At 39.4% G+C, this 9,764-nt stretch overlaps 1 non-coding gene across 1 annotated transcript; it reads right to left on the bottom strand.

Annotated features, from left to right (window-relative positions):
* Positions 1-808: 808 nt before the first annotated feature.
* LOC128654822 (5S ribosomal RNA) lies at positions 809-927 on the bottom strand. The gene has a single exon (XR_008401530.1). It is a non-coding gene; the product is annotated as a 5S ribosomal RNA (ribosomal RNA).
* Positions 928-9,764: the final 8,837 nt, after the last annotated feature.

The following is a 9,764-nucleotide window of genomic DNA, read 5'->3' as shown; positions in this document are numbered from 1 at the left end:
GGGAATTTTTCATGGGACCTGCTTAACCCTTGGAATCAGTCAGCTGGGCGGCTGAGAAGTTCCAGCCTGCTTTTATTGCAACTGGAGGTGCTTTAGAACATGTAAGTATGCTTATTTCCATATTACACCCATTCTTGTTTCGGCGGAGCTACCCAGTCGGGGTAGCAGGGGATCCGTCACACTCAACTCATCCCTTTCCTGAAAGAGTTTGGGCATATCAGGCTTTCTGCTGCTCTCAGGCTGTCTTGTAAGAATGAACAGCTTGTTTTAGGAATCAATACCAACGCTTTCTCAGGTTAAAAAAAAGCAATTCTTCCTTTTTTTTAGAGATGAAAAAGAGAGATAAGATTTTCTTTTCTTTGAACCTGAGCAAGCATTTTGTTATATTGTGGCCATCTTGCAGTGCCTTCAGCTCCCTTCCCTCCCAGGTGTAAGCTATTCATTCTGACGAGACAGCCTGAAAGCAGCAGAAAGCCTAATATGCCCAAACTCTTTTTTTTTGTCTAGGAAAGAGGCGAGCTTTTAAACTGGCTTCCCTGGCAGCCTCACCTGTTGAAAACGACTGGCCAAAACAGGTTCTACTGCTGTAGTTACCTTTGTTTTGAAATGTAGCTCTGTTAATGCTTGAGAGTCAGCGTGCGATTTGCTGATTCCATTTTGCAGGTGCTTAGTGTTGTACTGTGCTAAATATGGGCGTTGCGTAAGTGCTTTTTGTAAGAAAAAGGCTGTGAGGAGAATGGTCTGTTAAGAGTGTAGAAAAGTGCATTGGATCCAGTGCCTCCTGCTGGTGAAAGTTTGAAAAAGCAAAAGCCTACAGCACCTGGTATTCTCAGGCGGTCTCCCATCCAAGTACTAACCAGGCACAACCCTGCTTAGCTTCCAAGATCAGATGAGATTGGGTGCATTCAGGGTGGTGCGGCCGTAGGCAGAGACAGGGCCTGCATTTACTCCTCTTGTAGCGCAGGCCTCTCCTGACACCTTCCTTCTTTCTAAGCTGCTACTCCTGCCCTTCCGCACAAACAAGCATTTCTTCAGCTACTCAGCAAGGAAACACTTTTACACCTTCCCCTCTCTTGCTTCTGCTACTTTCAGAATTACTTTACTTTACAGCTGCCTGTCACCACCTTACAAACACCCTTTTCTCTTAAAGGGACATAATACTTATATGCTAAATCACCTGAAAGTGATGCAGCATAACTGCAAAAAGCTGACAGAAAAATATCACCTGAACATCTCTATGTAAAGAAGAAAGATATTTAACCTAACAATTTCCTGAGCTCACCAAAATAAGTGCTGTGTTAACAGTTATACTTTCGCTGCTGTCCAGCTGCAGGTGAAAAAAATTGGAAAAAGGAAGAAATGAACAGCAGCCAATCTGCATCAGCAGTGCTGAGGTCATGAACTGTGATCTCATGAGATTTCATAGTAAACTTCCTTAAACTGAAGAGGGAAATAACATGAGTATGCATGGTGCGTGGTCCCTTGCAGGTCCCGGAAAAGGCATACTGATTTGCTGCTTAAAGTTCTTTACAATAGGCTGTGAATAATTAGGATATTTTGAGGTAAAATATATTTCTTTTTTACATAGAGATGGTCAGGTGATATTTCCTAGTCAGCTTTTTACAGCTATGCTGCATCACTTTCAAGTGTTTCAACATTTGGGTATCATGTCCCTTTAAGGCAAGAGGCTCATCTAGTCTCAGCCCTCGGCCTGTCTCACCAAAGGAGAAGCCACTGGGTACAATTTCTTCAGCAAATGGCCTTGTGCATGCAAACCCCAGGCATTCTTATGGACTCCCACACCTGCGCCTTCAAGGTGGGAGTCCGTGCAATCAGAGACTGGACCTTTAAATCTTTAAATCACATCCGTAGCTGCTAGTCAGACTGGTCTTGGCGTCTCTGCATGTGGGATGCCGAGATGGACCGGTGGGTCCCTGCATTTGTTGCGGCAAGCAACTAGGACCAGGGTAAGGACCCTGACAGTGCCCCCTCCTTAGGCGTAACCTCCGGGGATGACTGTGAGCAGGATGGTTAGGATGTTTTCTCTGAAATCTCGGATGAATGTAGGAGCATGAACCTCTGATTCTGCTACTCCACTTCTCTCATCAGGACCATATGCTTTCCAGTGGATGAAGCTCACACTGGGTCTCTAATACCTGTAGGTGCCGATTGATTTCCTCCTCTCCATCTTTAAAGGCACGGAAGGCCTCATGGGGTAACTTTTACCCCTGTGAAGTGGGCCCCTGATTGATAGGGGCAGCTCCCCTAGAACCTTCTGGACCTCCAACATTTTGAAGCGAGTAGTGTTGGCAATAATCTGTGTGATGATCTCCTGTGGTGGGGTTTTCTCATAGAGCGCCAGCCACCACTGGATCTTCCGTTGGACCTTGGACATCTCAGTCCCCCTGGTGGATGGTTCACTAGCCCGATCACTGCCCTGGCTGCTGGCGGGCTCATTAGCACGATCACTGGCCCTGTCATTCTCCATTAGCTCAGCTATGATCGCTGCCTTTGATTTGTTGCTAGCTACTTGTCTCCAAGCTACCAGCAATTCTTTAAGGGTACTTCTTTTAAGCCAGAACACCGCTGCTCCATCCGAGTAGGTCCTGGTGGTAGTTTGAATGTTCCAGGTAGAAGGAAACATCCCATCGCTGCCAACCAGTTGTGATGGACTCCAGATACCCCGACTGGGTATCTCTGCCAAAAAGACCTTCTTCACCCTGGAACCTGTAGCTGTATAGCTGGAAAGTGATTATAGCAAGTAGCCCACCCTAATAACCAGACAATACCAGTATTAAGGTGAAACACGAACAGACTTTATTGAGACAAACACACAGCTTATATACACAATTGCCATCTGATAAGAGCCTTAACTGATCAAGAAAGACCTGCCCCCTCTAGACAGGCTGGCACCTCCTAAAGAGCCATAGGACATAGAGACCTACAATAGCTAGATCGTAGTTTTGGGGTGATTTTCCAGGGTATTATTGAATAGTTCTGAGCCCCTAGATGTCACAGTCCAAAAAGCATGTTCTATTACTTTCTGCTTCAAAGGGTTAAAATGGGAGCTTACCATCTGACCCTTAACTGATAGGGTACGAGAACCCTTAGCAGGTTTTACATTCTTCTTAGTGGCCATTGTAAGTGACTGGTAGTATATAAAAGCACAACAACTTAAAACAATGTATTATATCAATAGGCTGGTTTATAATGCAGCTTTGTTACAGCTTTATATTGGTTCTGTTATATATAAGGATATCCGCAGTAAGAATTGTTAAATTATAGCAGTTCAATAGTCCCGTGTTAAAATGCAGGATAATATTATATGCAGACTCTTATATTCAAGAGTGCTGATTCACAAGATACTGTCTTCCACAATCCACTTTGACAATTTGCACAAAAAGGGTTACTTAAATTATCCTGAGTGCATTAAAGGGACACTAAACCCAATTTTTTTATTTCATGATTTAGATAGAGTATGCAGTTTTAAGCAACTTTCTAATTTACTCCTATTATCAATTTTTCTTTGTTTTCTTGCTAGCTTTATCAGGAATGTAAAGCTTAAGAGACGGCCCATTTTTGGTTCAGAACCTGGGTTATGCATGCTTATTGGTTGGCTGAATGTAGTCACAAATAAGCAAGCACTATCAAGGGTGCTGAACCTAAAATGGGATGACTCCTAAGCTTTAAATTCCTGCTTTTTAAAGAAAGAAAGCAAGCGAACAAAGAAAAATTGATAGTAGGAGTAAGTTGGAAAGTTGCTTAAAATTGCATGCTCTATCTGAATCATAAAATAAAAAATTGGGTTTATTATCCCTTTAAGTGGCTTTGCTGTATTTATTTCTGTGATAGCTAATAACATTAGTATATCTTTGGGGTCCCTTAATGATTATAACAGGGTAGCCTGAGAGTGTAGCTTATAGTTGAGCCTGGAGTGCGCTTTGTGAGGTGTTTATAAAGAAAAACATCAGTAGACAAAAAGAACTAGCCACATTGAATAGTTGAGGTGTTCTGTATAATTGTGCAATAGATGAGTCTATAACTTAAGCCGTTTAGATAGCATGCCAGCAAAGTGTTCATCCTGATGAGGAAACCCCTCGTATAAGTTGAGTTCTGGACTTCGCTAAGGTTGAAGAAAAAGCTGCTAAGCTTACCCTGGTAACGGTCTAGCAGAGGATCAGCTTACTTTGTCTCTGACTCTGTTTTAGAGCAGTCTGCTCCTGTGTATTGTTTGCTGCGTCATCTATATAGCAGCATGGCCGCTGTTTCTACCTGCGATCGTCTGATTGGGGTTCCTGCAGATCCTTGGATCCTCAAACTTACATCCGCGCATGCCTCTTAGCTTCCATTGCTCATAACAAGTGGTCTGTAGGATTAGTGAGCGGTATGGCTGACTTAATCCTTGTTTTTCTGCCGCCCACGTTATAGAGTCATATTGGTTTACGCAAAAATTTTGAAAATGTGTTTCTTTGCAACCGCTTATGTTAAAGCTGTGAAATTTGCTAACCATATATTGTGACCTAGAGTTACATCTGTTCATGTTGAAAGTATTGGTCATATGGTGTGGCAGCCATTTTGAAAAACGCAAACATTTTGAAAATGTGTTTTCTTTCCAACTGCTTATGTTAGAACTGTAAAAGCTTATATTGTGACTTAGGAGCTTGTATGCCATTGAGAAGGTGATGCGCATTGCCACCTCTATTGCTGCTTGCAGCTATATTTAGGTGGCCAAGCAATGCAGTTGCAGGACACCTATTGTTTTTGTTAAGATTATTTTTATTATTATGCCGGTTTTTTTAAATGCTTATAAGAACAGCATAACTCAAAAACTCATGAAACTTTGCACAGTGCTAGAGATCTATGCTGTGCATAATCCTATGATACCTAAATCTCATAGGTCATGTGACCTAGCAGCCATATTGCTTTTTGCGACAAATTTTGACAAACGCTTGAAAATCTTCTTCTCCGGGAAACTGCTTATGTTACAGTTGTGAAACTTGCTGTGTGTACTGCTGTACTGACCTAGAATAAAGTTTGTTCAAGAGAAGTGATTTAGTCACATGATATAGCTGCCATTTTGAAATGTGTGAAAATCTTCTTCTGTGAAACCGCTAAGTGCAATGAAGCACAATTTTGCACATGCTCATTGCAACCTCATCTACCAAGATTGTTCAAACTGCAAATTTTCCATAATCAACATGACCGCTATGAGCCATTCGCCTTTTTATCGTTGTTCAATTACGTAAATTTGCACTTTATGCATTATGTTTACACTATTTAACTATATTACAGTGTAGCAGATACATGATTACACATAGTCATGACCTCTAAAGGCAATATTGCAGTCAAAATTCGCACTGCGCAGTCGCCTTTGTGAAATAAAACATTTGCAAATTTTCATTAAATTTCTGCAAATTGTAGAGCTCTATATTGAGCATTACTATGTGCAATTTGAAAGCTAAACAATTGCATAGCTTGGCGGGCATTTTGTTTTGTATGCGCTGTTTTTAAAAACTACAAAAATCTTCTTCCCCGAAACCGCTTATGGGACAGACTTGAAATTTTGTTTATAGAGTTATCTTATGACTAACATTTAGATTTGTTCAAGAGAAGATGATAGGTCATATAGTTTGGCAACCATTTTAAATTGTTAAAAAATGCTTAACTATACGGCTAGATTACGAGTTTTGCGGTATGAGTGAAAAAGCAGTGTTATGGCTCTTTTTCACTACCGCTGGTATTACGAGTCTTGCAGGTTTAGCTGCACCGCACACTTTTTTGGCCGGAATGCAAACTACCGTAACGTAACGCAGCTTTCAAAAAGTCCTTTTTCAATGGGACTTCCATAGCACCGGTATTACAAGTTTACCTTTCCGGCCAAAAAGTGAGCGGTACACCCTGAAACTACAAGATCCATACTGTGAACTGAAAGTCAGTAGTTAAGGGTTTTGCGCTACAAATCTGTAGCATAAAACTCATAACTAAAGTGCTAAAAAGTACACTAACACCCATAAACTACCTATTAACCCCTAAACCAAGGCATCGCAAACACTATAATAAAAATATTAACCCCTAATCTGCCGCTCCGGACATCGCCGCCACTATAATAAACATATTAACCCATAAACCGCCACACTTCCGCATCGCAAACACTAGTTACATATTATTAACCCCTAATCTGCTGTCCCTCACATCGCCGCAACCTACATTACTGTTATTAACCCCTAATCTGCTGCCCACAAAATCGCCAACACTATACTAAAGTTATTAACCCCTAAACATAACCCTAAGTCTAACCCTATCACCCCCTAACTTTAATATAATTAAAATAAATCTAATTAAAAATTCCTTTCATTAACTAACTAATACCTATTTAAAACTAAATACTTACCTGTAAAATAAACCCTAAGCTAGCTACAATATAACTAATAGTTACACTGTAGCTATCTTAGGTTTTATTTTTATTTCACAGCTAAGTTTGTATTTATTTTAACTAGGTAGATTAGTTACTAAATAGTTATTAACTATTTACTAACTACCTAGATAAAATAAATACAAATTTACCTGTAAAAAAAAAACCTAACCTGAGTTACACTAACACCTAACCTTACACTACAATTAAATCAATTACATAAATTTAATACAATTAACTAAATTACAAAAAAAACAAACACTAAATTACACAAAATAAAAAATAAATTATTAAATATTAAAACTAATTACACCTAATCTAATAGCCCTATTAGATAAATAAAAAAGCCCCCCCAAAATAAAAAAACCCTAGCCTAAACTAAACTGCCAATAGCCCTTAAAGGGGCCTTTTGCGGGGCATTGCCCCAAAGAAATCAGCTCTTTTACCTTTAAAAAACAAACAAACAACCCCCGAACAGTAAAACCCACCACCCATGCAACCAAACCCCCCAAATAAAATCCTAACTAAAAAACCTAAGCTCCCCATTGCCCTGAAAAGGGCATTTGGATGGGCATTGCCCTAAATAGGGCATTTAGCTCTTTTTCCGCCCAAACCCTAATCTAAAAATAAAACACACCCAATAAACCCTTAAAAAAATCTAACACTAACTCCCGAAGAGCCACTTACAGTTTTTGAAGACCCGACATCCATCCTCAATGAAGCGGCAGAAGTCCTCATCGAAGCCGGCAGAAGTCTTCATCCAAGCCGGCAGAAGTCTTCATGCAGACGGCATCTTCTATCTTCATCCATCGGCTCCATCTTCAAGACATCCATCTGGATGAAGACTTCTGGATGAAGACTTCTGCGGGCTTGGATGAAGACTTCGGGCCGCTTGGATGAAGACTTCTGCCGGCTTCGATGAGGACTTCTGCCGCTTCGGTGAGGATGGATGTCGGGTCTTCAAAAACTGTAAGTGGATCTTCAGGGGTTAGTGTTAGATTATTTTAAGGGTTTATTGGGTGGGTTTTATTTTTAGATTAGGGTTTGGGTGGAAAAAGAGCTAAATGCCCTTTTAAGGGCAATGCCCATCCAAATGCCCTTTTCAGGGCAATGGGGAGCTTAGGTTTTTAGTTAGGATTTTATTTGGGGGGTTTTGTTGTGTGGGTGGTGGGTTTTACTGTTTGAGGGTTGTATTTTTTTTAAAGGTAAAAGAGCTGATTTCTTTGGGGCAATGCCCCACAAAAGGCCCTTTTAAGGGCTATTGGCAGTTTAGTTTAGGCTAGGGTTTTTTTTATTTTGGGGAAGCATTTTATTTTGATAGGGCTATTAGATTAGGTGTAATTAGTTTAAATATTTGATAATTTATTTATTATTTTGTGTAATTTAGTGTAAGATTAGTGTAACTCAGGTTAGGTTTTATTTTACAGGTAAATTTGTATTTATTTTATCTAGGTAGTTAGTAAATAGTTAATAACTATTTAGTAACTAATCTACCTAGTTAAAATAAATACAAACTTAGTTGTGAAATAAAAATAAAACCTAAGCTAGCTACAATGTAACTATTAGTTATATTGTAGCTAGCTTAGGGTTTATTTTACAGGTATTTAGTTTTAAATAGGTATTAGTTAATGATAGGAATTTTTATTAAAATTTATTTTAATTATATTAAAGTTAGGGTTAGGTTTAGGGGTTTATAACTTTAGTATAGTGGCGACGACATTGGGGGTGGCAGATAAGGGGTTCATAAGTGTAGGTAGGTTGCGGCGATATTAGGGGCGGCAGATTAGGGGTTAATAAGTATAATGTAGGTGTCAGCGATGTCGGGCGGCAGATTAGGGGTTATTAAGAGTAAGATTAGTGGTGTTTAGATTCGGGGTTCATGTTAGGGTGTTAGGTGTAAATATAACTTTTGTTTCCCCATAGGAATCAATGGGGCTGTGTTACGGAGCTTTACGCTCTTTTATTGCAGGTGTTAGGCTTGTTTTTTAGCCGTCTCTCCCCATTGATGTCTATGGGGAAATCGTGCACGAGCACGTAAAACCAGCTTACCGCAGCTCTGGTATTGGAGTCTGGTATGGAGCTCAATTTTGCTCTACGCTCACTTATTGCCTGCTAACGCCGGATTTATGAAAACCTGTAATAGCAGTGCTGTAGGGAGGTGAGCGGTGACAATAACTTGCAAGTTAGCACCGAGCCGGTCATAACGTAAAACAAAAACCGCTTTACAAAAATGTTTTTTTATGGTGATGACTATTGTGCATAATATGGAGGCGGTATATGATATGATCTTGCAGCCATCATGTTTGACGCAAACATTTTTAAAATCTATTTTCTCTGCAACCGCTTATGCTAGAACTGTGAAACTTGCTATATAACCTTATATTCTGACCTAGAGTCAGAGTCATGTTTAAGGAATTGGTAACAAGCTGTGGCAGCCATATTGGTTTATGCGGAAATTTTGAAAATGTGTTTCCTTTGCAACTGCTTATGTTAACCCCTTAATGACCACAGCACTTTTCCATTTTCTGTCCGTTTGGGACCAAGGCTATTTTTACATTTCTGCAGTGTTTGTGTTTAGCTGTAATTTTCCTCTTACTCATTTACTGTACCCACACATATTATATACCGTTTTTCTCGCCATTAAATGGACTTTCTAATGATACCATTATTTTCATCATATCTTATAATTTACTATAAAAAAATTTATAAAATATGAGGAAAAATTGAAAAAAACACACTTTTTCTAACTTTGACCCCCAAAATCTGTTACACATCTACAACCACCAAAAAACACCCATGCTAAATAGTTTCTAAATTTTGTCCTGAGTTTAGAAATACCCAATGTTTACATGTTCTTTGCTTTTTTTGTAAGTTATAGGGCCATAAATACAAGTAGCACTTTGCTATTTCCAAACCATTATTTTTCAAAATTAGCGCTAGTTACATTAGAACACTAATATCTTTCAGGAATCTCTGAATATCCATTGACATGTATATATTTTTTTTTAGTAGACATCCCAAAGTATTCATCTAGGCCCATTTTGTTATATTTCATGCCACCATTTCACCGCCAAATGCGATTAAATACAAAAAATCGTTCACTTTTTTACTAATTTTTTCACAAACTTTTGGTTTCTCACTGAAATTATTTACAAACAGCTTGTGCAATTATGGCTTAAATGGTTGTAAATGCTTCTCTGGGATCCCCTTTGTTCAGAAATAGCAGACATATATGGCTTTGTTGTTGCTTTTTAGTAATTAGAAGGCGGCTAAATGCCACTGCGCACTACACGTGTATTATGCCCAGCAGTGAAGGGGTTAATTATGGAGAATGTAGGGAGCTTTTAGGGAT

This window comes from Bombina bombina, chromosome 3 (assembly GCF_027579735.1).
Source record: "Bombina bombina isolate aBomBom1 chromosome 3, aBomBom1.pri, whole genome shotgun sequence".
NCBI classification, from domain to species: domain Eukaryota; kingdom Metazoa; phylum Chordata; class Amphibia; order Anura; family Bombinatoridae; genus Bombina; species Bombina bombina.
The sequence above is the reverse complement of the archived record's forward strand: the minus strand, read 5'-3'. Positions and strand labels throughout refer to the sequence as shown.